Source organism: Anser anser (assembly GCF_964211835.1).
Source record: "Anser anser genome assembly, chromosome: 1".
NCBI lineage: Eukaryota > Metazoa > Chordata > Aves > Anseriformes > Anatidae > Anser > Anser anser.
In genome coordinates, this window is record NC_139720.1 from 61,333,158 (window position 1) to 61,360,926 (window position 27,769).

The 27,769-nt window shown below is 43.2% G+C and overlaps 1 protein-coding gene across 6 annotated transcripts in view; it reads right to left on the minus strand.

Moving 5' to 3' along the window:
* The window catches only part of LOC310905611 (protein mono-ADP-ribosyltransferase PARP12-like), a 113,416-nt gene that overhangs the window by 69,854 nt on the left and 15,793 nt on the right, over positions 1–27,769 (minus strand). For 3 of the 6 annotated variants that reach the window (XM_083852131.1, XM_083852129.1, XM_083852127.1), the window contains 4 exons: positions 21,989–22,067; positions 21,731–21,839; positions 18,709–18,858; positions 18,083–18,353 (listed from right to left, as the gene is read on the minus strand). The gene's annotated coding sequence lies outside the window, so the exon portion shown is untranslated. The remainder of the gene's footprint in view (positions 1–18,082; positions 18,354–18,708; positions 18,859–21,730; positions 21,840–21,988; positions 22,068–27,769) is intronic. The other 3 variants (XM_083852132.1, XM_083852130.1, XM_083852133.1) reach the window with 2 other exon arrangements.

The following is a 27,769-nucleotide window of genomic DNA, read 5'->3' on the forward strand; positions in this document are numbered from 1 at the left end:
TTCTGGTTATGGGATGTCTTCACATTTGCAACTTTCTTAGATCTTCAAAATGAAAGCCGGCAAATAAGAAAAGGCAAAAAGAGAAGTTTGAGATAAATTAACTTTAACATTACAAATTCCTTCCACATGTGGACCTGAGGGGCTTGAACCCATGGTCTGCACTGGGCTGCTTAGGTGTGATTTTGGAAATCATCCTACCCAATGTAGAGAGCAATAGGCAGAAGGAGGTGCATTACATGTGGCTTGATTTGCAGGGTGGAGGCTTTGGATGGTATGGTGCCAACCACCACAGCACCAGCCTTTGGTCCAGCCACATTTGTGTCTCTAAGATTGCAGCTGGGGCTCTGGTGGGCAACAGGACCTCAGAGGGCCTGCAAAGGGCAGGAGAGTCAGAAGAAAGCTCAGAGAGGAGATGTAAGCCTCAGTCCATTTCCACCATGAATTAAACACTAAAGTTTTGGTTGTAGGAAGGCTCTTGTCTCCAATTTACCTCTCTCCTTGAGAAAAGCATGGAGGTTTTCCTTCTGAAAATCTGGAGGATGGGCATTTGGTCTTTTGAAACAGTGAAAAGAACAAAAGTAATTTCCACTACCTTTTAACCAACTCCCTTCTCTGTAGTCACTAAGCAGAGCACTAGGCAAGGCTATGGAAACCCTTGATATTCATCTCTTTCCTCCCTAAAGGAGGCTATAGCAAGGTAAGGATCCATCTCTTCTCCCAAGCAGCAAGTGATAAGACAAGAAGAAATGGCCTTAAGTTGCACCAGGGGAGGTATAGTTTGGGTATTAGGAAAAATTTCTTCACTGAAAGAGTTGTGAAGCATTGGAACAGGCTGCCCAGGGAAGTAGTTGAATTACCATCCCTGGAGGTCTTCAAAAAATATGTAGAGGTAGAGCTTAGTGACATGGTTTTATGGTGGTCTTGGCAGTGCTAGGTTAAAGGTTGAACTAGATGATCTTAGGGGTCATTTCCAACTTAAATGATTCTCTGATTGTATAAAAGATTTGATCTTCCCATTTTTGAGGGAAGTGTCCTAGCTCAAGGTTTCAGATCTGCTGTATCTGTGTACCTATGGCTTCTCTAGGTTGTGTGTGGCAGGTTTAGCCACATCGCAAGTCTCCACTGGACAACTCTTGCAGCCTTTTTAGCAATTGCATTCAGCGTTTCAGTTCATTGTCAGGGTTAAAGTTTGCTTGTCTTTAACTGCCTACTGTTTATAACAGGAAACCTAAAAGAGCACTCCCAGGATCCTATGTGCAATTGCTCTTGCCTATTTATAACTACTATGGTACATGAAGATGGGACTTTCCACCCGCCTGGGGAACACCAAACTTCACTCTAATTTCCCGAAGACTGTCTTCTCTTCTGGGATTAGTCCCCCTTCCAAGCTGCCCCTTTGTTGAAAGCCCTTGACAGAGCAGAAGAGATTTATGTGCAAAGTGACCACATTTTTTTCTTTCATCCCGTTGATTTTTTTTCTTTTCCTGTACCTTAAGTGCTCATCATTAAAAGTTGTATTTTGCTAGTTTCTAAGTGTGATGTTCAGTGTAAGATTTCTGTGAATAAAATAGCGCAGATCATGTCTCTGAACAAGCTCTGAGAAGAGCCAGGTTTTAGGACTTGCCTATAGTTAGTTGTTTTCTGCATTTCTAGTAACTCATGGGATAAAATTACTTGTCCTTCTGTACTTCAATAAAACTTTCCTTTTCCAAACAAGGTGTAGAGGCCGTTGTTATGTTGTTACAGTTCCACGGAAGACCTTTTTTCCTCCAGAGGAAAATTACTGCTATGGAAAATTTTCAGCTTTGGTAATACATGTACAATAAAGTTATAAAATTTTATTTCTTTATGTATGTTCTTATACTCAGATTTACTATTCTGTTTATCACTTCATTTATCCACATTTCTCCTCTGTGAGTTTATGTTGCCTTTTAATATAGAGGGCAGTGCATTTGCCTGGAGCCTTGGTATTCACTACTGTTTTCATTCCCCATTAAGCAGATTGTCAGGATATTAATTAATAGTACAATTCTAGAAAGTTAAAAAAAATAATCAGATAACATCTAGAAGTCCATGAATCCTTATGTATAACAAACGTGCCTAACAGCATAAAGTAAGCAGTCATCTATCTGTTCAAGTAATCAAATGGAACAAAAGACAGCTAGCCATAACACATCCAGTCTTATTTACTAGCTTCTTTTCCTGATCTCAGCCATACATACAAATGGATCGCTAACTCTGAGTGATTTATTTTGCCAGTGTGAGAATAGCCAAACACTGTCACGCCCCTGCAAGCCTCAGAGGGCTGCAGCCAACAGCAGTGCTCTGCCTGCACCAACCACTGCATAATGTCTGTCCTCTCCTCAGCCACTTCTGCATTTCCAGCATTCAGGTTCCCATGTGTTTCCAAGAACTGCTAATAAATGCAAGCTTCTGGAGCATCTCTACGTAGACAGCAGGTTAGGGTTGAGCTTGGGTGGGACAGATGTGCTCCCAAAAATTGGTAAGGTGGCCCCCAGACTAGTCTGTGGTGGTTAGAAAGATGAGGTGTAAAGTCGTGATCCTGCTAAACACTTCGAAAGTCATCATTTCAGAAGATGCCCATAGTCCCTATAATTTCCTAGAGTCTCTTGTGCCTGTGGATGATATCTTGGATGTGTAATTAACAGGTTTTCCAGATTACTGAGCCAGCTGCTATTTTTTTTCCTCCATCTAGAGGCTAAGAGTGCTTTGTGCAACAGCCAGGGAATGCTGTTTTAAAGGAAATGGTTGAAAATTGTCTCAAAAGTGCTTTCTGCAGATAAATCATGTTAGGAGAGGAAGAAACACCTAATAAACGTTTTGTGATCTATTGTAAAAATACGGAAAATAGTCTAGTCAGGACTGGAGGAGGCCACCCAACTCCAAGGCGAAGCAACTGCATCATCTGACAGACATTCTTAAAGACTGTCTTGAAAGGGATCCTCACCTTCCTCAGTGATCTGTAGCAGGACTGAATTGGTACAAAGTGTTTTGCTGAAGTCTAAAGCAAATCTTCCCTTGCTGACACTCACAGTCTCTGCCTCTTCCTCCGCTCAGCACACACTCAGCCCTCCTGGTGCTCTCAAATCCCATTCAAATAGCACGCAGCAGCTTCAAGGCTGTGTCCTTGACCTCCAGGTTGTTGTGAGGAAAGATTTCTGAGCCACTTGGAGTACATAGTCTACCAAGTCCTTTGAAATAACCACCTGTGGCAGATGTTGCCTGCTACTACAGGGGAACCAGCCTCATGACTCACCTGGCTCACTGCAGCAGGACCTCGTGGTGGTGGAGCTTTTACTCAAGTTAGCCACCATTTCCACTTTGTGTCATCTTAGGGCACAGTCTGGGCACTTGAGAGAACATGACGCTTGTGTTCCCAAAGCACACAAACCACCGTGTCAGATCAGATCAGGTCATCCAGCAAAAATAATAAAGAGAACAACCATGGGAAAATCTGTCCATTGCAGAAATCTTATTCTAAACACCCATCAGGTATTGGGGTGGGTCATGCCCTGAAACGGTGAGGGAAAGTTATACTAAAGTGTGGTTGAGAGGGGGAAAGATTGCTTTGGACTAGCCAAAAAAAATAAATTCTTTCCAGCAAAAGGAAAAAATTCTAATGGTATGAGTAGTCAGCCTTCTGCAAATTAAAATGAAAGGACTCTCCTTAAGGGAAAATTGTTTCAAAATAAAACAAAAAATGTTGTATTTAGAAAACCTAAAACACTGTGACTTTCCTCAGCTTTCTTTGGTTGCTTTCACTTAAGCTAGTCAGGATTTGTACAGTACATGATCCATCAGCTACCTAGGTTGTCCATGCTTTTTCTCTCCTTTTTCCTATTGATTCAGGCCATACCTGCATACGGTTTCCAGGCATCCTTCTTCTTCTTCACACAATTGGCACTCCAGACATGATTTGTAGAGGATGTGCTAGAGAGAAAGATGCCAAAAATGCCAAAATTGGCCATTTTGCCAATTGGGCAAAATGTGGATAGATCTCTCTAGCTGAGGAGAGTCAAACTCCTCCTGCATTTGCTGCCAGGGGCTACATGCACTCTATGCAAATCTCAGACTGAAGGTAAAAAGTTGCATTAGATTCTTTAACATGTTCTTCACAAACTGTCACTTTATTTAAATTCAGGGCTTGGGAGCTTCTTGGCACAGCCGTATCGCCACTATCCATGTCAAGACCTCACCCCTAGCCACAAGACGAGCTTCCCCTCCTATACATCATGCTGAGGCCCAGATCACGCATCTCGACAGCCTGAGATCGGCTTGGGATCTGAGCAGAGATGCTCGTTGCCTGTCACAGAGGAGGAGATGATGGGGAGGGGAGGGCTAGGTGCCTCTCCGCAGCTGGGCTGCTGCTGAGTGCCTCCTTTGTGGTCTTCTTGGTGTCCTCTTGCCCTAGGGAAGCCAGAGCCATGTCCCAGGGAGGCAGCCTCCACAGAAAGGCTCAGGTGGGAGAGCAGGTGCTGCTGGGCTGAGCACCAGGAGGGAGAACTGGCAACCCAGAGCCCTCAGAGAATGGCTTTTTTGTTTTTCGGTCACAATCTCTGACTGCTTTTTCAAGAAAGCTTTAAACAGGAAACTCCTGCTCTGATACACTTTTCCATTCTGTTTTGGTTGCTGTGGCTATCTACTGGAAGGGCACAATTCTCCCTGGGAAGTGAGGTGTCAGTGCTGATTTGTAGCTGGCACAGCAAGAAAACATACACACGCTTACATGTCCATGCTGCGGGTGGAGGATGTAACACCCACCACCGCTCTGTTGCCTCGTCCCTCCTAGTTTGACACCTTGATTTTCACCTCAGCTAGCTTTGCTCTATGTAAGTATTGAAATTTTCCATGTTGGAGAACTGCTTCCGTGTGATTATTGTTGTTATTTAATAACATTAATATCCAAGAAACATTGTAACATTTATTCCGTTAGGAAAACTATGTGTTGTAGCAGAACATCAAGCCTGGCAGAGAAATGGTTTTCATGGCAAGGCCATGTCTTTTGCTAATCCCCGGAAAACCTGCCCAATTTGGTCAGTTTATAAGTCTTTGCACAATTATTCTTCACAAATGTGCTGTTGAAATGCCTTTAGACTTTTTGGCAGCTAAGCTCCCCTAAGGTTTCTCTTCATTGCTCATGCATTTGAACAGCCAGTCCCTGGGGCTGCAGCTCCTGCAGCCTTCACTACCTTCAGTCCTGACCTTCTCTTTCTAACTTTCCTCAACAACTCACTTTTGCACTCCCAACATTTTTTTTTAACCTTCCAATATTTGTGTGCGAGTAATCGAGTACAGGCAGGCTATCTTACAGCAACAGTCTGAACTGATTTTAAACGATTAGAAGACCTTGGCAGTGGATGCTAGAGGAGTATGAAATGTTTATACTGCATCTGTTTGCTTGTAATGCACCTTTGCCAGAGCCTTAATTCAATTTGTGTATATGGATCAACTTTTTAATACCTTCCAGGAATAATTATTTTCATCATTTTATGTTTCAGTGTGTGCATTCAAATAAAACATGTTGCAATTGGATTGAAAAGTTTAAATCCTGTTTTGAGAAGTCTCATGAAAAGTTAATGGGTTTTGGAACTTTCAGAATAAAAGTCATTTTTAAAGATGTGATGCAGCAGTCTCACAAATATATTTTTGCAAAATATAAAGACATATAAATATAAAATATAAAGACATATATATAAAATATATATATTCCTCCCTGTTCTAACAGAATTCTGCTTAATGTAGTATGATTTCATTAAGTAGCTGTCAGACATTTATACACGTGATAGAATACATATATATACACACATGTATGCATAAATATATTTATAAATAAATATATAAAGGAAAACCCAACATCCATAACTCGATATGTTCCAAATTATTTCTGAGACCTTACCTAAGACTATTTGAAATGTGTAATTATTGCTTCCTGGCTTTCATTTAGGAGCTTGTTCTGGTTTCTTGTTCAAGAAATTGTCAGAGCTCTATGCTAAGACGCCTGCATTAACAATCACGTAGGTGGGTATGAGCAATGCACCACAATCCTATATGATTCCTCCAGTTGCAAGGAGTGCACTCCCATGCTTTTCTCACTATTTTAACTACTGAATGTCAAAATATTAAAGTAACCACCCTTTAATAAATCATCGCCAAAGATTACTGTAATAGCTACTTTCTTGATGGTCAAGAAGCATCGCCAAAACAAACAAAACTGTTCTCTGTGGCAAAATTTGTCAGCACTGCTATGAAACATAGAAAAATATTATCAGTTGTTTTCTATAGATGGATTTGTTTGGTTGTATTTTCATTGTAGGTTGAAAGTTGACCTTTCTGTTGGCCGTTAAATGAATGCTCCTTTTTGCAGATGGCCAGGTGCATGAGATCGTAGGCACCCTCCAGAACCCAGCAAACCTATACATGCTGCCAAGAAGGAGTCCACTGTGGATGGCTATAGAAGACTTCAGATGAGAGTGGGTCCGTTTCTGCACTGTAGGGAAGCCTTTTAAGAGTTATCCATGGTTTAATTCACACCGTGACTACAAGAACAGTATCTCATTATGTTTCTTGTCTAGTCACGGCAGTTCATAATATTCCTCATGTCAACCTTAAGAGGTCTAAATGTTTGCTTCACTTAGTATAATTGGTGAGGGAGAAGCCTTTGGAACAAAGGCTTGACAATAAAATCTGAAGTATAATATGATAAATTAGAATAATTTAGTGTAACTTGGTTTTTCACTAAGCAGCACTCAGTAATAGACCGTGTTATTCTGACCCCAGTAGAGCAATCAAGGAAAAATTCTTATTCCAATGGCTTCTGAGCTTTTCTCAGATCAGCTGGCCTGATTTTCAGGCTGCTCTTTAAGAGCATCAGTTACAAGCGGGGATATTTTTTTCCAGAAAAAAAAAAAAGGGGGAATCAGAATAACTTTTCCAATTACTGCAAGAACAGCTACTATTAAATATTTTGCTTCGGAGTGGGAAAGAACTTGTGGTTTTGTACAGCAGCCATTTTTTGTGGCACACGGTCAGCACCACGTCCTCTTCTCAGAAGGCAGCCGATTTCAGTCCTTGGCGTTCCTGGGGCAGTGACAGCCCTTGGAGGAGCAGAGCCGGTGACCACCCTTCAGCCTCCCCTGCTGCTCCAAAATGCCTCCAAAAATGCATCTTTACATGCTTATTTTTCAGAGAACAACAACAAGCTTGTTTCACAACAGCTTTTGCTATGCTTTACTTACGTTTCTTTCTCTTGCTCTCTTCAAGGAAGAAAACACATGAATCAAGCCTTTGTTCACATCAGCATTAAGCTTCCATGGCATAATCCATGCTGCACAGAGATGCACATCGGCCACACGTTGTCACCCCTGCAGTCATGCACAACTCAGGATCCCACCTTCATGTGACAACATCTGCCTATGTTGGCTTCCAGTCTCAAAATGATACTCTAACAAACCCAAATCTTAAAATTGAGGTGCCCAACTCCTCCTTGGTACTGAAAATTACTGAGTACTTTATACGTTACTGATGCTTTGTTTGCACCTTGCTGCTTAGAGTATTGTACTAGTGCTGCTGGTGAAGGGAATGGCTGCTGTTAGCAGCAGAGGGTCAGCAGAGGGTCTTTGGCACACATAGCAACATGCAAAAACTTCTGAGTTTCAGACAGACGAATTTCCAGTTCTAACACTCAAGATATTTAGACCTCTGAGCTCATCCAAACCGATCATATTTGCCCAGGTGTTTTGCAGGATGCTTGAACCAAGCAAATATCAACATGTCTAATTATTAATTACTGCCTTGAATGTTGCTAAATAGCAACAAAGGAGTGACATGGAACATAGAAGAACCCACAACCGTTTAACAGCTGAGTCACTGCACATCACTGTCAAAGCCCAGGTCTGTAGCAATATAAAAGAGGGTATGAATTATCATTCATGCAATTCAGAAAAATAAACTCTAGAAAGTACAACTTCACTTTTAAGAAAATGGGCTGATGAACCACAGAAAGAAAGAAACTAGGAAACCATCAACATCAATGTCAGAAACTTTGCAGTTTCAGTAGATGCTGCCACCGAGATAGTTAGACAACAGTTTGGTACTTGGCATACAAACAGCATTATCTTAAAAAATGATTAAACCTTTCACAGAAAAATAAATCCTGTTAGTAATTTTGAAAATAAGCTTACAAGAAGGCTACTTTTTAAAAAAAGTATCATACTCTTATTCTAAATTTTCTTTGGGCTTTCATTGTTTTGCTACACGGCATGGGTTTTCACATTGTGCTAGGAAGCAAAGCGATTACAGACCATACCCCCCATTTCAGTCACTGTCTGGTAAGTTCAAACCCCATCCACCTCACTGTGCATGTTCTGTTCTTTGAGCTGCTGATCCTGGCTGAGGCTGGATGCTGATAAGGGTATCTGCAGCACCACCCAGAGCTGGCAGGCTCTGCTGCTGCTGCCACTGCCACCAGGGTGAATGATGGAGTGGGTGACACCAGCTGCCTCCAAGGAGTCCAACAGCTCACCCCCAAGTACCAGCCCAGCTACAGAGCTGTTGGGCATGCTGAGAAAACCCTGCAGAAGATCCCCTAACAGCTGCCACGCTTTTGCCAGGGCTTAATTTGTTAGTCAAGAATAAATTCCATGAGGCTGGGGAAAAAACTGGCACAGCCGATGATCTGCAAGCCTAATCAAAGGATTTCTGTGGTCTCAAGCTTGAAGCTGAGCTGCAGTATTAGGACATGCTGCAGAAAATGAGTATACATAAAATACATAAAATGAAGAATGCAACTGTTGACAGCCAGACACCGAAACAATTTGTTTAAAAAGAAAACAACTCAAAGAAAATATACTAGCAACTTCACTGCCTTAACAGAAGCAGATGTAAAATGTCATAAAGTGATGATTAGAGTGAATTGCCTGAATGCATAGTGATGTTGTGCAAGATGGATCAGTTTAGAAATGTAGAGCTTGTGATGAAATATTTGCTTGTTCCAAGCCATAAGAATACAGAACATTGAGTTTTGTGTTCTGAGGGCGTGGAGCTGTTTGGTGGAGCCAAGGCCCTGCCATCCAGAGGGCACCCTGTGCTCCAGCAGGCAGCACCTTCTGATAACATTGTCTTTCCTCTTGCTTGGGGAGACAGAACCTGGGAAGCTAAGGTAATGACCCAAACCGAGCACATCTCCTACTCTTCCACAGTGCCAAATTTTAGGCTTGTGCCGTACCGAGGTCCTGCCAGAGACTGTGACAAGGACGATGCTAACACCAAATAGGTATCATGCATTTGATTTGTAAAGCCTGCCCAAGAAGAGCAGTACATATCTGCACGTGTGCCTGTGTGCACCAGACTCTGACTTTGAAAGGAAGCTGTTTGTTTGGGAGAACTGATTCTCCAACATTTTTTTTTTTTTTTTTTTTTTTTTTGCATAAGAGCTTCTGGCAGTTTGCCTGATTCCAGAGCAGGGTTATTTTGCAATTATTGTCGTCCGCTTTGCCTTAATCTTCTTTTTCCGTGAGATGCACTGCAGCAGGACAACCCTGTGGTGTACTCTCTTGTTCCTGCTTCCAGGAAACAAACTGATGGCTGCAGAGAGGCAGGGGAGGCACCGGGGAGGGAATTGAATGGCAGAAAGGACCTGGGGGTGGTTTCCGTCTGCCGATGCACGTACCAGGGGTAGGAGCCATACAAAGATGTATGGGAACAACCAGCCCTTCCCACTCAGCCTCCCTAATGACCCGTGTAGCTAAGGGTTTTCCTTCCAAACATACCTGCAAGGCCCTATTGCCTGTGCCAAAACAAGGAGGAGGGTTGTTGGATGCTGCCTCAGGTTTTTTTTTCCGCTTGGCTTTTAGAACAAAGTCTGGCCCAGAGACCTTCCGTAGTGTGACAGTGGCATTCACTGTCCCCAGCTGAAGGAAGCAAGGTCCACCTGCCACCTGGCTTCGTACCCTGGTGTGTGTGCAGCCCTGCTGAGTTTTCTCCAGAAAACCTGTGCTATTCCCACAAGAGTGTTATGGCTGGGCAAGTCTGCAAAGAGAGCTCCTGCTTCGCTGTGAAAGAGAGCCACGGATCAGCCTCTGACCAAGAAAATCAGCTGCAGGCAGATGCCTGCATTGTGAGAGCTGCTCCGCAGTTATGAACATGAATTTATTCTGGGAATCCCAACATTTTCTGGGAAAGATGGAGGAGTAAAGGGAGGGCCTTGGATGGAAAATACTCCTCCAACGTCCTGAAGCTGTAAACAAAATTTCAGCTTCCAAAACCAGGCTAAGGAATAGATGTCACAGTCCCCTTACTCATCTTTGAATATTCAATCATTTATTCAAATAGAGAAACCTAAGACATTAAAGGTGTTTGAAAAACACATATAAGTAGTCTTACTCCATGTAATTACATGTTCCAGTCCCTTGTTTTTAGGTTTTGAAGGAAATGAGTTACCTTCTGTATTTTGTCTTATCCCTTATCTCAAGATGTATTCTTAGTTCTCTTATACTCTCAGGTTCATTCACACACAAACGTGACATCCTAACATATCACTAAATATATATATTTTTGCTAAAAAAACTGGAAATCAAAGATGCTCAGATTTCATTTGGCTAAAATAATTTTTTTTGTTAACATTTGCTCACAGTCCCACCATATGTGTGCATATCTACATACACATTTTCTTAAAGTTGTTCAGGAAAAAAGAGTGCCTACCACTGGATACACAATTTTAGAATAAGTCTAGTAAAATTAATATTTTTAGTGGTAAAGAAATACTGAAGTTAAAGCCATGGTGGGAGGGAGGAAGGCAAGAAAGGGTCTGATTTTTAATGTTCAGAGAGCAGCTAAAAGAAAAGGAATGGTACTGTGCTAAGATAATGAAATCCAAAACATGCCCCTGACATTGAAAATACACTAAATGCCTTACAGGTAAGGCTTTTTGAAACACAAAAGTCATCTCTTGTTTGTTTTTAAAGTGCACTGCAACCAGAAGCATCAGTAGCTACTAAAGTGTGTCTGGTATGGACATCAAGCACGAACGACTGAGTTTTCAATCCCCTCCGGAGGTACCGGAGGTTTGATGGACTATTGTTACTGTTGCTAAGCAGCTGACATGAATTGTAAGTGAAGTGGTCAGAGCAGTATTTCCATAGCACACAGAGGAATTCAGATCAGCAGTATCACTTCTGGGAGCCTAGCGCGCATTAAGAAAACCAAAGCAAATACAGCCATTAGCTCAATAAATGTATGGTGAGCTGGGAATCCTCGTTAATTCATTCAGTAAGGGGGCACTTGCTAATTTGTTTGCCAGGAGCGTTAATAAATAAGATCCAGCTGAGCGTGACCTAAGCCATAGGACCTGTTCTCACTCAGCTCTGAAAAACTATGAGCAATTAATAAGGCAAAGAGCAGAAGTTCTCCTAGAAGGAACTGAGTATTTGAAAACAATTAATTAAAAAAAAAAATCAGACCTGCTCAGCTGGAGAAAGGACATCATGTTGTTTTTGTTTTGAGCACAAACACACGCACACACACACTACTATTATTAGGACTCAGTTTCTAGCAGAAGCAGAAAACCAGATGGTAATCCCCAGTCTCAATAAATGGGAGTATTTCTGTGTGCTGTCATCTGCTCACCCCGTCTGCACAGCGTGAACTCAAGGACCAATGTGGGGAAACAGAAACAATTTCACTGACAGGCAGACTTGTTGCTATATAAAGACAAACATTTGTGTATGGCATTCATTAAGGTCTGCATGTTGTTAAACATCTGGTTACAAGAATGAGAAAAAATTTCAGTGATCGATTTTTTTAGATGAAAGGTATTTTGCCCAGTCAGGGTTAAAGGGTTCCACATTTATACATGCTACTACCAAACAAAACCAATTTCTTAACTTACTTAAATGTGTTTAAAATTAATTCATAATTAACAAATTGCAATATTTTTGTAAGACATTCAAATGCCTTTAGACAGTTTTTTTAATGTATGTTTAATGTATGTTCTTTCTTTTCTTTCTGATAATAATGATGCTGTAGCAAAAGTTGTGTAAAAAGACACCTTTGTACCCTACACAAGAGAGGAACAAGTTACAAACAAAATTTACAGTAAAGACAGTCAGACCTATTGGAAAAATGGGAGAAAATAGAAAATTAAATGTATTCACAAAAGCAAACTAATGATCAGATGATCATTATGATCATCTCCCATGATCAGATCCCAGAGCTATTAAAGGGATTTGAGATTTATATCAACCCTGCACACTGGTCAGTCAAATCCCTGCCTCTGCTCCAGGCAATATTCAATATTTCTGAACGATGAACCAATCCAAACCACAGTACAGACCAAGGGGTGCACTTCAGAGAAGTAGATATTGCTTGGACATATTTGAGGTATTGAAGGAACATTTAATGTACTCTTGTGTGTTTGACAGAGTTTCATTTTCCAGAATCTAAATATTGACATTTAGATAGTTTTGCTTATCTTATCTTAGGTGTTTGTCCTTATAGTCCCTGCACCTCCTGGGAAACAGATACTGTTTTTTCCTCATATTACAATATATCCACTTGAGAAACTCTCATTTGACAGCAAAGCAAATTTGTATAAAACAGCAAAAAGCACCAATGCAACTAAATATTTCTTGTTGACTCAAGAAACTTTGGTTGGTTGGTTGGTTGGTTTTTTTCCTTCAATGTAGGCTTTAAAAAATTTCTAATTTCCTGAAAACTTGGGGGGAGGGCGGGGGGGTGTGAGGAGCAGGAGCTGTTGAAAATCTAAAATTTGCTACTGTAAATTTCCATTTTGCAGATTCACCCTTTTTCTTCAAAGAACATTTCATGCCAGTGCTATCAGGGGTGGCCATGTCAACACCTACATTTTAATACTGGTAGATGAGAAGCTGTAATAGTGCACTAACCAAACTAATTGGAACTACTCATGTAGACAGCATCCTGACAAAGGCTTTGACATTTAATGATTTCATCTGAGTCAACTTTCTGTGAAAAACCCAACATCTGAGTCAGTTTTCTAACCCACTGGTGATTTTGAGGGGGCAGAGTGCTAAGGGGATTTAGTGTTGCTCCTTTCTGTATAAAGCTCACGGATTTGAATTGTACTTTAATAGAAAGCACAAGACTCAATTGCTGGAGCTTAATTTCAGTCTGAGCAGTTAACTTTCTCTGAGATGAAAAGGTGGACCAGAGTTGTCATTTTATTTTAAGCGACAGAGTATTTGATAATAAATCTTAATAAAATTAGAAAGGAATAATATTACATTACCTTTACCTTGCTCTGGCTCCCACCTGGCTATAGCAGATGATTAAGGAACTGTTGACCATCTGGATTTGGGGTTGAGGCGTGTTGTTAATAAATAAATAAATAAATAAATGTTGATTTGAAGACCAAAAAGTGAATCCTGAAAGCCCACTGGCATTCTTTTACATTCTGCCTTGCTTTCCCATTCCTCGAGTACCTTTATTATTTTCATATGCATTTCAAAGGGAATTTTAATTTCTTTAATCTATATTTTGAACTGCCAAGCTATACTCAGTGCTAGAGAAGTGACACTACAACATGAGCCCTGTGATACACTCCCAACTCTAGGGCTTCAGGTGGCAACAGATGAGGAACCTCTCATCCTATGGTCAGTAAATGCTAGCAACCACTCTCTCAGAGGCTTTTCCCTACAAGAAACATCTGTTTAATGTTCAGAATCAGGCCACCTGTCCTTTTATGCCTAAGAATCCCGTATTAATGAGACTAGGAACCATTTTTTGGGGGGTTGTCCAAACATTTCACAACAGAATTTATTTACCCCGATGGCAGCCTGGGTGACTCAAGGCTCCTGCTTTCTTGCTCTCTAGCACCTTGTCCGGAGTCCCACTGCCACTGGCCAGCTAGAAGATGGTGACATTTACTGCTGCCCCACTGGCAGGGAGGTGCATCCACCTGTGGCCACATCTTGGGAACCCAGCCTGGCTTTCCCACTGTTCCAGCAGTGGCCAAAGGCAGCTTCCTCTTGCTTTTGGCCATGGTGAGTAGGCAGCCTTTATTTTGGGCTGCCATTTCATGGTTCCTGGGTCATGTTTTTGTCATCTGAGGAGCTGAATATGCCACATTATGTTGCTGGGGCTGAGTAGATTGGCAGCTGATATTTAGGTATTGACAGAGGTCTTTCCTAGTTATCACATCAACAGGATTTATAGCTGGGATGTTTTGAGTGGCATTAGTTTTGAAGGTTCTAAATGGTATAGCAGTTGTCTATGTTAGAGGTTAACATTTTGCATTCCATCTTCCAAAAGAAGTGCTATCGTTACAGCTCTTTGTGTTTACAGGGGCCTCTGAGGGTCTGCAGACCATGGAGGATTCTTTCCATGGCCAGAAGTAGGCTGACAGCATTTGGTAGCTTGAGCAGTCACTGAGGAGCCAGGCGTAATTTGAGCTGCTGGGTGTGTGACCTGACTGGAAGGCAGCGGGTGCCCACAGCTCTGGGTGGGCACTGACTTCTGCTATTTTGAGGCCAAAGACAGGAAATAAATGGCAACGAAAGGATGCAACTGGAATCAAGCTTTGCACTGTCCCAGAAATAGTTTTAAAACTAGAACCAGTGCTTAATACTTAGCTGTGAGGCAATCCTTCCTTCTTTCTCAAACCATCAAATGCCTGCAAACCATCAAATACCTACAGGAGCTGCAGCACTCTGCCACCTTGTGAGGCCAGGGAAAAGAGCACGGGCAAGAAGCCCATTCTGTAAGTCACTGATTAGGAGGAAAACCTTGGCCGCATTTCCGGCTGTGAGCACTCTGCAGCCTCAAGGGATGTTGCCGACCCTACAGTGGTTTGGCTTTCTGGATGAATACCTGACCAGATCTGCAGCCCCAGCCTTGCCCTCAGGCTCGTTTCCTCCTCTGGTTTCTAATTCAAAACCAAAACAAACTCTCGGTTTCATCCTTCCTTAAATACTGCTGCTCCCCCTTCCCATATGACATCTATGAGCTAATCCGACAGAAACCTAGTCCTCCTCCAGCAAAAACCTGCCACCCTGTCCTTCACACTGATATAGCAGCTAGCTATTACCATGCCTCTCAACAGCATTTCCTTCAAACACATTTCACTTAGAGAGAAAATCTACCTACCCCACTGGAAAATGATGATTGCTAAGGAAAAATATATTACAGCCAGTGTTTGTTACGTGATTGTGTTAGAAGCCTCATTGGGCAAAGTTTTCTGCAAGAAAACGACTTGGACAGCCTCAATGCAAGAGTTAATGCAGAAATGGGAAGGCTTGGCCCAAGCAGAGAAAGCAGACACTGATGTCTGAGAAAACTACCTGACTGTCAGCAGCCCTTCTGCAACCACCTTTGGATTCAGTATCAATTAGCCATTGCTTCCTATCGCCAGAACAGCCTACAACAACCAATACTAAACTGGAACATTTCCCATGGACCCTTATTTAGACCTGCAGGAACCAAAAGTCATTACTTCCCATAAGAGTTATAAATCCCAGCCAGTGAGAAGAGCTACATTTATCACACACTTCTCCCAGTGTATAGCGATATAGTGTGTTTATTTGTGGGGTGAGTAAATAAGTATTCAGTTTAAGCCACATGGGACTTTCTGGAGGCTTAGAGATCAGCTTATCTACTTGGCAGACATCAAAACCTCTTCCAGTAAGTACACTACAGCCAGCTGGTGCTGTCCATGGCCAGCAGGAATTCCCCTGTACTGGTCAAAGTCCATCCTCTCCTTCATTTCCTCCTGCCACTCAGTGGACTCTAGTCACGGTTTCCCTTTATCACATGATAATTGAATTGAAATAGAGTAAATTTAGAACAGTGCTCTGGGGTGCTTTTCCCTTGAGACTCAATTACCTGAAGGGGCAGGATGCTTTCATGGTGCAGCTGCCCTGACGTGAAAGCTTGCTGGAGAGCTGAGGAAGACACACAGCAAACAGCAAGACAAGACGTTGCATTCAGTTCACCAGCATTTGTTAGCAAACAAGTCTGCAAACATTCAAAAATACAAAAAGCTCTAAGCAACAGCATTTTTTGAAATTAAAGTATAGTCATCTGCCTCCTAACCTTTAAAAAATATGAAATAAGGTGACTGGGTTTTGAGTTATGAGGTTTAAGAACAGAGCAGGAAGGAAGCGAGCTGTTTACCTGTATGTGATTTAACTAACAGTGTTTGCTCTGTTACAAGCCTGTTGATGCAGGGTGTCTTTGTTTAACTGGGAATCGGATATGTGGTTTCCACAAAAAGTATAGCGGCAGACTCCTGTGTCTGAGAGACAGGAAGTAGCTCATTTGAAACCCGTAGGGGTGTTCTGCATTACAGAGCAAATGTTTGTACCCAGCCATGGCAAGAGGCCATCTCAGACGCCCCCACACATGTGCACCTCTACCCCCGAATCGGAAACTAGACATTCAATAAAATGGGACCCTCAGATCATTACGCAGAAATGAAATTCATACACCAGGTCTTATCAGTGAAATTAACGTAACCAGGTTTCACTAACCAAACAGACAGGAACGCTTCAGGGTTACAGAATACAAGATTTGATAACCCCTTAACGAAAAGGGCCTACATCCCAGCAAATCCCAACAATACCTAGCAGTACTGGTGGTTTGAGGGAGCCAGAACAGGTCTGGATTTGGTAGGCTGATTATTGAAGAAATAGAGATAAAAGAAAAGTCTTAATACTAACTGGATGTGTCACCCCTTCCAATGCATCCTCCACCTCCTGCTTTTTAAGGACCTGCTGGAGCTCTCCTCGTCCTACAGGAGCCACAGGGTCTCACAGAGGATTTCGGAGAGAAAGGGCTGGCACCACAAGGGAGCTGCTTCCAATTACCATGCAAGCATAGGAGAGCCTGCTCTTCCCTCACCCAGAGCAAAAATGGAGCAACATCTGCCTGAGATGGCACCACCCCTCCCTCTGCTCTCTCCCAGCCCCAGTTTAACACCCAAACGTGCCAGCGCTGCCATCAGCACAGGACAGCCAGGCACATAGCAGGCTTCTGTACACCTATGTGGCAACACAGGGCAGAAATCCACTACGACATCCTGGTGTGAATCCAGGGAACCTTTTACACGCCTCCTCCTCCAAGTTTGGGGAGGTTGTGTAATCCCCTTAAAGCGGCACCCAGCCCAGCCTGCACTCCAGGAGGGCACAAACAGCTCAAAATAACAACTTAGCTGTTTCTAGAGGAGCAGGAAATTACTGTTGTTCTGATTTGTGGTATGACTGGACTTCAGAATAGCCTGTGGCAGCTACCCTTTCTATCAGAGGTGCTAAGTGAAGACGGGTCCCTTCACAAGCTGCCCAGTACATTACATACTCCAGCTTTAGCAGCAGTCAAGGCAAACTGAAGGAGGCCAATGAATCACTTGCTTCTTTGTTATCCAGGAATTTTTTTTTCCTGTCTGAATTGGAGCCCTTCTGACTCTTAGTGCAAGATAACCAAATGGGACTAGCGGAGAAATTAGGGAACATGATGTAACTCTCCTTTAGGATATGATCTAAAAGCCTTTTCTTCCCACAAAACTCAAAGCAGCCAAACCACAGGACAAAAACAGCTCTGAGCCCATTGTCTGCTTTTCCTACACTGACAAGATGCTGATGATCTTCGCTCTGTGGAAAAACAACTTCAGCGAGTCACTCCTCAAACATGCTTTTTTATACTCTGTTTTCCCTGTTTTCTGTATTCATTTCCCCAAGCATGTCCTAAATAACATCTAGTTATGTATCATATTGTACATGGAAGCAATTAGTTTTACAAATTAATCATAACGCACATTTAAATTTACATCACACTTGCATCCAAATCATCATCACATTGTCATGGTTATATTATTTACTACAATTTAACTGCCACCAGTTTGTTTAGGAAGAAAACAACGCTCATAGAGGACCCAGCCATTCCATAGGTCACCATCCTTGTAGTTTCACTCTCGCAACTGAAACAGAACTGAAGTGTATCTGAAAGTCACCTATAAGGTATTTACATGCAACATAGAGTTCGAAAAAAAACACAACACATATGGTTCAAGTGTAGTTTTCAGACAACCTATCATTACCTCTGACAGCATCCTACAAGTATACTCCAGGATATAGGCAGGATAAATCTGGTTCTTCTCAAAGATGACAAAAATTGAAGGATTTTTTGATCGTCTACACAGCTGTCCGAAAGTCTGTTTGAAATCTCAGGTCTGGAGGGAGGGCAAAGGTAGGCCTTGATGCCATGAACAAAGTCTCCAACAACAGCTAAAGTTACAAACATGCTGTGGTAGCCTGTGCTGGATGGGCAGTACTGATGAGAGCAACTGGCATCTCTGGCAACGTAGCTTCCTAGGGAACAGAAAAAGCCACAAATAAGAAAATGTTTAAACCAAAGCAGCAAATGTCTGCCATTGACATTCTGGCAGCCAACATCTCAACAAGCACCTTGTTCTCCTTCCTCCCCCAGGTAGCTCTGAACACATCCTTGCCAGATGTTTCCCCATCGGTTTATTTTAAAGCATCAATAGACAGAGCTGATCTGGCAGCTTTCACCACTGCTTTTTTTCTGGTTCACTGGTTACACAAGGTCTAAGGAAATAGAATCAGGCCCACACAGCAGGAAGTGCAGCTTGTGCTGAACCCATCCCTGAGCTCTAGAAACACCCTGAGTGTTTCAATGCAGGTCCAGCCCATGTGCTTGTACCTTTTCCATACATTGTCCCATGAGTGCCACAGATCCTCCAGTTGAAATTCTGCTTGCAGATGGCTAGCGCATGGGATGGATTCATCCCATGGAACAGGAGCCACTCACCCAGCCCTGTCCTTAGCTTCTCTTTTTCATGTGCTCTTCTGCCTAGAGAAAAACATATTTAGCATATGCATATACCATGCACAAACACTCCTTGTTTTTATGGATCTCCTGCCTTTGCCACCCAAATCATGCTCAGATCCAAATAATTTGAAGGATGGAACAAAAAATGTTGTGGTCGTATGACCTGTCCCCAAGTGCATGATAGAAAACATGCACGGAGCACACATGGGAGCATTGCCTTGGTCTCACCAGCAAATCTCTGTGTACCTGACTGGACCAGAGCCTGTGATGTTTGAAATCAGAAGAGGCAAAGGATCTGAGCTAAGATCCCTTTTTTCTTGTCCCTCTGTCACTTGCCAGAACAAAGCCTTTCATCTAAAATCAAACTGGATGGTGTTTACCAGCATGCCAAGGGAAGACATGTAGGACCAGTGCCCACAGCTAATTTCTGTTCAGTACTGTCTTTGCAAAGCTTTGTTAAAAGAAAAAAGGGGGGGCACCCTTTCTTTTGTGGTGTTAGATCTGATCTGAGCAGATTATGGCCTTATACCAAAATACCAACCAAGCTAGAACACCCAGACTGGGATTGATGACTTAATGATGGCCCTCAAAAAGTTTTCTTTTCTTCTTTTCTGATCATATCAGTGACAGGAAGGCCAAGATAACTAATGTGTTAGATGATTTTCCCCAGTCATGCTTTTCCCTGGCCTCCATCCTGAGAAAAGCATCTAAGACCTTCTTTCTTGCAACACCAGTGATGAACCAAGAACATTTTGAGCTGGAAGAGGAATCTCTGTGCCATCATAAACAGAAATATTCCCACTGCACTTCATATTTTTACAAGACACTTTGCTAGTTAAGTAACAGGAGATATTTCAGAAATGCAAGGTTGTCTTGGTGAGGGCAAAGAGACCCAGAAAAAGAAAAATGAATTTCTGATATAAATTGCTGCTATTCACACCTCATATATGGATAAAGACAACAGATCACAAGCCAAACAGTGCACTCTCTCTTTCTCTGCAGCCTTGAACTCAAATTCCTGACAGAGAGAGCACTCTAAGTTTTGGTCTCAGACTTCGATTTTTCTGTTAAAACACTGGCCAGTAAGCCAACCACATTTTCTACAAATTCAGTATATCTAACCTCAGAGAAGAACTGAAGTAGTCTCTTGCTTAGATTGAAAAGTTTTCAGTACCTGTCTCTATCTGAGGGGTAAAATTCATTTAACCAACTAAATCCATCCCCTCACTGACCATTAAACCAAACCCGACTACTAATTTCTGATGTTCTGTTCAGTCACGGCAATGCTTATCACAAAGAAATGCTACACCTACAAGACAAGAAGCTCGCTCCACCAGAGTTTTGACTAGATTTTTTTCTGAATTTGTAGGAAATGTTATTACCAACTGGAACCACTGGTTTTTTGCACAGACATTCAGTTTTGGTGCTGTTTTTCCTTGGAAATCCTCAGAATCAGATTAGCTCTGGTTACTGTACTCAAGCCCAAGTGACCCTATCCCATGCTCCATTTGTGAAATGATAAGGGCAGACACCAAAAACAGGGAGACTTAGGTTCAGTTCAAGTTTAGGATTAAGTGTAGGTCTCCCATATCCTGGGGAAGCAGTCCACCCACTCCTCCGGCTGCGGTCAATCAACCTCTCAGATTTCATGTGAAAATAAAAGTCTTGCCTTCTCCATTTTGAATGGGAACATTGTAGTTGTGAGAAACCAAACAGCAAAGAAAACATTTCCCCATGTTGTTCTCCCAACAGGGAGGTTATGTACAACCCAAGCTTATAATGCCTGGGGTTGTTGTTTTTCCTTAAAAAGGTCATAGAACAGAATGGTTTTAAAATAGCTTATGTAAAGACAGAGTTACAAAATTTGCATGTGCCCCAAATCTAAACCCCAGGTTTATAAAAGCCGTCTCTGTAATAAAAAATCTCTTAAGTTGCTGGGGTTTCCTAATCAAAATATAAATTTCACATAAATTCTAGGTCTAATTCCACAGGGCCCCAACCTTTTTGCTATTTCCCTTCCCATTTGTGGAATGGGTTATTTCCTCATCATAAATCACGGAAAGGGAGCAGCCCACTCACAAGAGACACTCCCATGCCCACAACAGTTCAGACCTCTGAGGTTCTGAATCCTCTGCAGACTCTGTAATCCTTCGCTGTCTGCTGAAATAGGTCCTTGACTGCCCTGTATTTGCTGTCAGTGTGGCTTGCTTCTACCAGCTGAAGAAAAGTTAAGGCAACAGAGCCCAACACGTTACAACTCTTTGGGCTACCTCTCCCAGAGGACCTGGGTGCAACCACAGGCTGGAATTTATTTTTTTTTTACCTCTCACTTACTCACAATCCTTCCCTCACTCTCACTCCTGTCCCCAACGTGCTCTAAACTCTTACTCCAAGGGCTTGTCTGTAATACAAAGGAGCTATTGCTCTCTGTGGAGCACATTTTTTCTGCCCAGAGAGCATCTGTAGTCCTAAGCAAGCTGAAGCGAAGCTGTGCAAAGACACTAGGGGGTTCAGAATAAGTTCCCAGCTAGAAAAGAGAAGGTGAAATAGTTCTTCAATACTAAATGCATACTTATCTTACATGTGCACTAACTCCTCTGTTTACAGGAGCCCTCATGTTACTGTAATGAGTCATCAAAACAGCTTTATTTATAATCGCACTGCCTGGTATTTCAAAAATACACAAGATCTAAATCTCATTATAGCAATACTAAATGAGTTGATGATCCCCCTAAAGCACATGCTTTGACTTGAAATTCTAGAGCGTGACTGAGCTTTAAAGGAGAAAGAGTCCTGTGAATAGGGAGCACTGAGGCTCAACCTCCAGACCATCAGCTGTCATCTAGGTCAAATCAAAAGCACTATGGTTAAAGCAACATTTCTGTGCACTGACCTTTTAGATGTACAATGCCATGGTGCATCACATGTGCAATGGACAATCTTAACGAAACCTGTGTCCCCTGGGAAGCTCTTCTACAGGGTCATCCTTGTCTCTTTTGTCACTGTAAATTTTAAAGTGACACATCTGCAGGCTGAAAACTAACAAAACCAGCACATGGACTTGGGCATGTATTTTAGATTTGCACAACACAAAACCATTGCAGACTATTACTTTTCCCAAAGGAGTGAACAGATGTGAAAAGTTATATACCTCATATCCTATTTCAGGCAGGGCTGAATGGTCCCAGTCTGACGAAAACAGATGACATGTGTCAGCAGCATCTCACTGCCTGTTTAAGACAAGTTTAAACAAGATTAGCAGACTCAAAAGACTTCTATGAAACAGTTTCCCGGTCATGAGATGTAAACTATCCTTCAGGATACCTCAGAAAAAAAACATCTCTATTTTACATAAACTCTTCTCCCTTGCTAACATGAGCTGCAGAAAGAGACCTTCCATGTGTGTTACAGAGATACACTGCACCAAGATGCGTCACAAAATGCTTTCAACAAGCCTTTTCCTTCCTTGGTCGGCCACATGCTTAAAAACATAATGAACAATATTCTAACATAGTCCCACCTGAAGGACAGCTCTAGAAGCAGAATCCTTGTATCACCTCTCCTTATCACTGCCAGGCCATATTTGCCTTTTCTGCCAATAAGATACAAATGAATAAATAAATAATCCATGCAGTGGCACAGACAGTTCACATAGTACCTGTTGAAACTCTAAGAAACCATTAAAACTCTTATTTTCCTGATTTTACCTAGATGCCTAGGGCAGAACTGTTGCAATTCAACCTATTAGGAAGGAAACCAGAGAAGGAAAAGGCCACTAAAACCCATCAGATTATCAATATTTGCCTTTTCAGAGAATCATTTAGGTTGGAAAAGACCTTCAAGGTCATCAAGTGCAACCATCAACCTGACCTACTTAATCCCATCACTAAACCATGTCCCTTAGTGTCACTTCCACACATCTCTTATATACCTTCAGGGATGGGGACTCCACCACTTCCCTGGGCAGCCCATTCCAGAGAGCGATGGGGCCTCCCCTCAGGCTCCTCTTCTCCAGACTAAACAGCTCCCGCTCCCCAAACCGTTCCTCACAACTCATTTTCTAATCCCTTCACCAGCTTCTTTGCTCTTCTCTGCTCATGTTCAAACAACCCAATACCCTTCTTGTGGTGAGAGGCCCAAAACTGAAGACAATACGTGAGGTGCAATCTCTCCATGCCAAGCACATGACAAGGACAGTCACCTCCCTCATCCTGCTGGCCACCCTACTGCTGATGCAGGCCAGGACTCCATTGGCCTACTGAACCTGTGCACACTGCTGGCTTGGGTTCATTTTTTTCTCCAGAGCATTCACTTTTTTCCCATTTCTCTTATTTCCCCTGACTGCTAAAGACTCTACCCATTCCTTTTCCAAAAACCTTGTGCTAATTTCCCCTAACTGACATCTCCATTCTTCCAGCCACACTCTTTCTCCTGCTCCAGACTAAAGAATCCACAGATCAGGATGCGAGCCTTCTTCCCTGAGCTTCCTAGATCATTACTGGGCTGTGTGGCAGATCAAAGGTGCATCTTCCCCAGGCTGTAGGACTATGCAGGCCTGGGTGGGACGCTGTTTCACACAGTCACCAGTACCAGCCTTGACTGAAGAATGTACAAAGCCACCTTAGAAACACCATTACGGTAAGGTTTTTCTGTCTCCGTCAGATTTGCTTGAACACCCATATAACTTCACATCAGCAGAAAGTGGAAAACTGCCCTGCAGTCTCTAGGCCACTGGGATTTCTCCTGGTGTGCTCTCCTTGCAGTGTGCCTGCCAGAGCCAGGAAAATAATGAGCCTAACATCCCATGCCTTACTTTGTCCTGTGCCACTGGTTGCAGCGCTCAAACTTCTGCAGATTTTTTACCTCCGTGTGAACATTCAGATTTCTCTGGACAATTTCGTGAAAGAGAAGACAAATGCATCAAGAATGAGAGAGGAGACCTTTGCCATCTGGGAACATTGCCTAGGAGAGCAGATGTCATTGTGCAATGCAACAGGATTAGCCTTGCACATGCTGCTCTCCTGCATCGAGCCCCTCCTCTACTCCCTGACATTTCTGCTTCAGGCATTTTGCTATCACTCAGAAGACATCTGCACAGGGGATTCACATTGCGGCAGCTAACTGAGGAGCTGATTACCATTACCACCCAATTTCACCTTGTCTTTCCTTCAGGTAGACTGTGCCTCTGAAATCACCAAGACTTGGGGGTTGCTAAGCTAGCTTCCAACCAGAACTGGGTCATCTTGTGGTGCTGAAAAAAGGGCCCCTCTCCTCTCTGACCTCGTGCAACAGCACAGGGTAAATGCTCACTGGTGCTTAAGTATTGCCTGTGAAAGTTTTGAAAGGTTTGTGGACATCTTTTTGACTGTGCCTCACTTCACTCAACTGGAGTATAAAACCCAGCATGAGCTACAGCAATGGTGCTCAGCCACCTCCTGAGTGCTCACAGCCCACTTGTGAGAGATGTTGGACAAACTCCTCTTTGTCCAGCTGTTGGAGAAGTCCACCAGAGTAGCCATGCCCTTTCTCCAGCCTCACACAGGATAGGGCATAGCTTTCTGCTATACCTCTTGCTCCCTCAGACTGGTGTGGAACATGTGCACATCCTCCTCTAGACAGAAGACATTCACTCTTTTCAGCTGTTTAACATTTAACGTTTGAATTGTCTCCTTAAAATGTGACACATCATGAGCAGCAGTCATTGCACATAATTTCTTTCTAAGCTCTGCACAGAACGTATGCATGCCATAGAAACTCATATAAGCTCTGCACAGAACAAACGCATGCCATAGAAACTCGTATATGGTTCACAGTCATCTTATATTGTGGTGTCCACAACCTTCCCTCCTCTCTCCCAAGGCAGTGGCCACAGAAGCTTGTGAGGTGTTTTTTTGTTGTTTGGTTGTTGTTTTTTTTTAATTTGTTTTTTCTTCTACTTGGAAAAACCCTTATTATACTTACTTTTTTCAGCCCCTGATTTCCTGATTGTAAATAAATAAAAAGCTTCCCATATTTACAACCTTAATACTGTATGTCGTAACATCAAGGAAACAGAGACATTACTCTAAAATGGCTCTCTGTTTAGAGCAGAGCCACCCCCAATTTCAATTAGTCTGAAAAAAAAATGCTTCAATTTTCTCTATTTTATATTTTATTTTTTTCCCCTTCCTCTTGCACTAAGAGCAGCTGCTTGTACTCCGTGAAATGTGCCCTCGTTGCTTTTGCATCCAAGCTTAAAAGTACTGTAAGTACATTTTGGAAAAGGAGCTGCATGACAGTTAGCCCCACTGTAAGTATGTCAAGAGTTAACCACACAGATCTTTTACCTCTCTCATGTTTCTGTGAACCAACTTGAAATTCAAAAGGGCCCTCCTGATGAGTTTGAAATCACTGCTCCACATCTGCAGAAGTTATAGAGGCAGGACCCTGCTCTGGATGCTATAAAGGAGGGGGATATTCGTTAGCAATGGTTTTTGTGGCACGCTCAGCAGAGCTGGATTTTGCATCTGTGTGTGCAAGTCATGGGGAAGAGCAAGTGACATAAGCCCATCAGACGGTGGACTCATCTCTGTGCCCCAGCAGGATCTCCCTACTGTCTTTACCAGCCCCTGCATGGCTGCAGATCGGAGGGACTCCCTCCTGTCCCTCTCCTCTCTGTCTCCCCCCTCCAGGGACTGCAGGTGGCTGCAGTGCACTCTGATTACCTGTGCGCATCACCTCCCCTGTGCAGTGCCACCCACCTCGCTCTCGGCAGCTCCTCACCCTCCTCTGCCCTGTGGCGAGGGAACAGTGGCTCCCTCGAAGGAGGAGGTGCGACTACAGGCTCCCAAGTTATCTCCAAGAAAGATTATTGAAGGGGATAGCTCCCATGGGCCTTGATGGGTAAAACAGGTGGTTTTCACTTGCTTTTTGCAGCAGAAGTATGCAGAAAGCAGACCCTTCTCACATGCCCAGAACTTTTGGTTTTTTACCAAATCCCACAGCCACCTGTAAAGGCAGTCTGTTTTCAGAGTTAGTTTTCTGAGGAACATTGAGGAAAATCAGCAGAACTGACAGAAACATTTGAGGTGATCAAGCAAGCAGTGGGAGAACATCTGAGCCTCACTCATTAAATAAAGCTAGCATGTGATGAGTTCAAAGCAAGGAAAAGGAGCTCCTCCTTCAAACAACATTCATTTCAGCTGTGGGAATACTTGCCACAAGTTGTTGCAGATGCTAAAGGTTTACACAGGTTTAAAAAATAATGGTATAATTGCTGAAGGAGGAATGCATCCAGGCTTAATACGTATAGATACCAAATCTTGATGCAGGAAATCCTCAAGATAAAAATTACTAGAGGCATAAAGAGCATTTGGGGGAAGTATGGCTACATGCCTGCCTTGAACTTAAATTTTCCTGTGGGCACCTGTCACCCAGTGGTGGGGATGGGATCTGGGGCTAGAGGTAGCTCCTGTCCTGATGTACCACAGCCTCTCCTTCAGTTGGGGGGAAGCAGCCAGGAGGAATGGAGCAAATGGCCTAGGGTGTTGGGCATGAAAGGGGGATGCTCACCTCATTCAATACAATGGTTGTGTTGCCAGTACCAGCAGCTTTCTATTCATCAGCAATAGACAGAGCACAGAACTATGTCCGTGGGCAATAAAGAAGGCAGATCAGCTTCTGGCAGTCCTGGAAGCATTCCTGATAACCCTGCAGCCACCACCACAGGCAACCTCGCCTCTCCTGTCACGCTGAACCCCACAGGTACTGCTCTCATACTGCTGAGAACCTGCTTGAAACTGGAGAGCGACTTTCTGTTTGGCCTGAAATGCCTTCTCCATCTGGGCAGAGGTTACAGCACAGTTGTTGGGGATTAGAAAAGAGAAGGAAAATATGCACTGGAAGACAGCTGTGTGTTAAAGAGCCCGCAGAGCTGTGTTTCATTTGCCAACCAGGGTTAATTGCCTACGAACTGGAGTTCCCCAGCACAGAGGCCTACCCCAGCCCTGACCCCAACACCCACCAGAAGCTGTTTCCTGGACTCTCCCTGGCTTGTTCCCAGCACAACACACGTGGACCAGGCCTGTTGGCATGGCCAATCAATGGGGCCCTGTCCATCTCTGCATGCTATGGGGCCCACCAGCCCCTCCTCAGCCCTTCCACTTGTGGCTGGAGGACATTGCCGCAGCTTTCAAAATGCTTGTGTCTTCCTATTGTTCTTTGTCAGTGCATGGGATAGCTTTCTGGCACTCTTCATCAGTGGGTTATTAGCATCTCCCAAAGAAAAGAGCACTTCCCTCACAGATGCGCACACAGCAAAAATGCTGTTTAGATGAAAGCGATTTTGAAAGTTTCTGGTTCAGCCAAGAAAATAAACAGTGCTGAGGCTTAGACCTCACAGGGTCCTGAGGGATCTAAGTAAAATCACGGGAGGTGCTGAGTAAGTCAAAATGCACTTGATCTGTGGGGAGGCCCTACGATACCCAAGACGAGCTTGCACTACCCAATACCTGAGATAAGCTTGCAAAGAGCAGAAGAAGCGGCAGCCCCTGAGGGGAGGCTGGCATGAGGTGTTGGCTTGGGGAGAGGTGCTTACCTCCTCTCCATGCTCCTGCCACTGGTTCGAGTTGTCCAGCCCATACCAACAGTTTCTTGTACTGACCATGGGCAAGCACCAGTGCATTCTGGTGCCCCTACCTCACAGACAAATCCCTAAATTGGGCCAGTCCCCCAAAATTACTGACACTGAGCAGGAAGGATGGACCTGGGGGCCTCACTTCTCCAGCCACCACTGTCCTCTCCACAGCAGACCCTAAAAGCTAGTTGTGGGCTTCATCACCTAGAGACACAGCAACCCTGAACTGAGCACCCTGCACTTTTCCTCCGGCTGACTCACCTCTGCTAGACTCATTCTTTAGCCACTGGCAGATTTTTCTTGTCATCTACATTTTCA